This window comes from Pundamilia nyererei, unplaced genomic scaffold, assembly GCF_000239375.1.
Source record: "Pundamilia nyererei isolate P.nyererei 1_Seehausen unplaced genomic scaffold, PunNye1.0 scaffold00365, whole genome shotgun sequence".
Taxonomy (NCBI): domain Eukaryota; kingdom Metazoa; phylum Chordata; class Actinopteri; order Cichliformes; family Cichlidae; genus Pundamilia; species Pundamilia nyererei.
In genome coordinates, this window is record NW_005187766.1 from 433,856 (window position 1) to 437,442 (window position 3,587).

At 43.3% G+C, this 3,587-nt stretch overlaps 1 long non-coding RNA gene across 1 annotated transcript in view; it reads left to right on the plus strand.

Annotated features, from left to right (window-relative positions):
* LOC102202759 (uncharacterized) overlaps positions 1 to 2,646 on the plus strand; it is a 5,732-nt gene extending 3,086 nt beyond the window's left edge. Inside the window, exon 3 of the long non-coding RNA XR_312295.1 lies at positions 2,510 to 2,646. This is a non-coding gene — a long non-coding RNA (uncharacterized LOC102202759). The remainder of the gene's footprint in view (positions 1 to 2,509) is intronic.
* The last annotated feature ends 941 nt before the right edge of the window (positions 2,647 to 3,587 follow it).

Here is a 3,587-nt window from a genome sequence, read left to right on the forward strand (position 1 = left end):
CTGAGGTCCATATTAGAAAAGCTGCTAAAATCATAAAACTTTACAGAATTGTAATAAATTAGCAATATAAATTGCTGGTCTGTGGTAGTGTATTAATTCGTAATGGAAAACAATAAGGTTGAACCAGGTGGAATCAAACCCACAATGTTTGGTCTGCAGACCCGTGTCATTACCAATTGCGCCACTGACAAGAGCAAGGGGTGCCTGGAAACCAGAGTGATGAGCAGTCAGAATTAGATCGCACTGAGAGGCGAAAAACGCCGGTTTTTTTGGTGTTACAAAACATCGTGTAACTCAAAAAGTAGTTGGGATAGAAGAATAACTCTTGTACTGGGTCTTGGCATAGGCACACTTATGCACACTAACCCTAACCCTAATAAGAAGAATAAATCTGACGAATAGTAATAAGTGTGCCACTCGGCATAGGCACACTTAATAATGAAATTATCAATGTACTAAACATGGTGCATTCAGACTCAATGTCCCCAGCCACCCTTAGAATGCTTGTCCAAGCTCTACAACAGGTGGGAGTTGAAGCTCTGACGTACCAGGGCATCTCCCACTGCTACTGCACCATCACTGAATGTTTAGGTGAAGCCAGTCTGTCCAGCGTACTCCCCCGCCACCTGATCCAACTCGCCACCAGGTGGTGATCCGCTCCTCTCTTCACCCGAGTTCCCAGAACATATGGCTGCATAGCTGATGATATGATTACAAAATTGATCATCGAACTGTGACCTAGGGTGTCCGAGTGCCACCTGCACTTACGGGCATCCTTATGTTCGAATGTGGTGTTCACTTTGGACAAACTGTAGTTTGCACAGAAGTCCAGTGTGGGCAGTTGCAAGTTGAGTTTAAAGGTGTTGATTATGGAGCAGGGGCTTCTTTCTTGGATGGCACCCTCTTAGTTCCTGAGATGTTTCCAGTTCATGGCAAGCTTGAGCCTTGGTGGTTCCTGGGTATTCTTGAACCAACCAATTTCCTCTCAACCTGAGGGGGACAGTTTGGGTCTTCCAGACCTAACAAAGTGTTGACTGATCCAAATAACTTCTACTTAGTAATGTAAAGTTAAAATACCTTACCTTTTTAATGTTAAAAGACATTCAGCACCACTTATTAAAAATGTAAGCGGGTGTATGTATACTTTTTTCCTATGTGGATTGTAGAGAATAAAATTCCTGGTTCTTTTTTTTTTAGGTTACATCCTGGAAAAAGAACAGTTCAGAGAAATGATGAATAGCACAAAATTACCCTAACATTCATGGCCATGATTAGTGGATGAAAACTTCTGACTGCAGCTGTTGTCGTGTTCAAATTTTTCAGAAGGGATTCAGGAGAAATTTCTGTCGGTTAAAAAGATTTAATTTGCTTCAGCAGTTGAAATTACAAGTTGAAGCATTGAACCTCTGTGTGAACCACTGGTCTGCTACTCAGAAAGGATGACTGTCACAAATCACTGAGGACTCACACGCAGGACGCTCCAACTTGACAAGGACACAGTGGAATTTTTTACACGTTCCACCAAGTGTATGTACAGACAGCGTAGGGAATAGTGCCATATACAAAGGTGACAGGGGTGTGTGCTCCAGGGAATCCAAGGTGGGGAGGATGGGGGGAAAACACTCGCTCCTCTTCGATCACTCACTGCTCGCCACCGGCCACTCTACAATCACTCGCTACAAGGAATCCTCTCAGGGAACACAGGGACGGGTCCGGGAATTTATATACAGAACATACACGTTAGCACAAAGGCACAGAAGTAACAAAGGCTTTATACTTTGAGAGCCCGGCTACACTGACGCGAGTCACACAATGATCCAGCGATGAATAGCCGCCATCCCTCGGCTTAAATGCTAACAGCGTAAGGGTTCAGCTGTTTCCTCTTCACGGGTACGTAGCCGAGGGCATGAACCCACATTGAGTTCCGCCCCGGCGAGAGAGAGACAACAGTGCTACTGATCAGCTACCTGCTGATCCAAAGGGCCCTGACAATAATGGTGAAACGGGCTGTCCAGCTTATATACTGTGACAATAACAAAAGATTATTATGGTCATCTTCTCCCAACACAAATGCGGCAGTGTGCTCCTCCCATCCATTCACTTCCGACCTCCCATCTGCTCTGATTCCTGGAAGACACAGACACATAAATACACCCTATGTATCCTTGGCTATCTGCTCTTATTGTTATGCTGATTTCAGTTCAGGACATCTTTTTCGGACTTCCTGACCCAGAGACTATTCTAACCATTATCATGTATGTAAGCATGCTGCAAAAACCCTCTGCACTCTACGTGTGCAAATTTTCAAATCCAGACAACAGCGCTGAATGAAGCTCTCAACCCTCAAACACACGCCAACACACTTATGAGCACATTTGCATTGTTTATATATTAACATAATAAAATGGCTTCATTTAATTATTTTATAAACAATTTAACAAATTTTCAACACTGAGTTTGAATGTGAGTGTGACAGAAGTCTTTGCTTAGTTTCTGTCCTGTTCATCAGTGATTCAGGACCTCTACGACTCGCGAGAACCCCATCACCACCAGAAGACGAGAGTCCACCTGATAGTCCAGATCTCAGCACCAATCATATGCTCCGTCCCATCTCACCTGGACCGCCTCGACCCAAATCTCCAATGCAGGTAAGTGTCAGGTCCCATGTAGATGTTAGTCACTGGATCTAGTTGTGTATCTGGACAAAATAATAATTTTCATTGTTTGTAAAAATGTAAATGTAGTAATTAGTTTTGCACTTGAATATTTGACCGAAGTTAATTTCATAGGTGCAGGTGTCAAACTCCAGTCCTCGAGGGCTGTGGTCCTAAACTTTTCCATGTGTCCCTGCTGCAGCACACCTGAATAACATTAGCAAGACTTTATAGGACTTGACTGCAAGCTGAGGAAGCAGTTCAGCCCTTTGATTCGTGTAACAGCAGCTCATGAGTGAATGAACATGGTGCAATAAAAGTACTTTTAGAAGTACATTTTTCAAAACCCTTTACTTCACTCTAAGTTACTTGAGTAGGGTTAGGGGTTGCAGTCAAGCTTTATAGAGTCTTGCTAATTAGCCACTAACGTTATTCAGGTGTGTTGCACCATGGACAAGCTTCAGGACAGCGGCCCTCAGTGACTGGAGTTTGACAGCCCTGGATTTGGATTGTGTTTTTAAAAACATGAAAATTTTAATAATTTTAAACACCCGACCTCACTCACAGCAGTGATCGATCACATGGCCTCATTACCAAAGCATTCAGGTGTTTCCTTTAAAAACAGAACTCTGTGGCAGTGCTGCTAACCAACTTTTGTCCTCCGCTGTTGACGGCGGAAATCTCTTTGCTGTTCCAACCTCAAAGGCTGCGAATAGGAATTTCTGTCAGTGATCAATAATGTCAAAGTCACAGCTCACCATTGTCTTTAACTGCAAAACTCGACCTGATCAGACTGAACAATAATAACAAGTGATCGATGGGTATGCATGACTGATAGTGGTGTGTTTGTTTGAACTTCACGGTAACTTTCTGGGACTGTTTTTTCTTTGCTGCACACTTTTGTCTGTTGATTTGGTGAGTGAACAAGAGCTG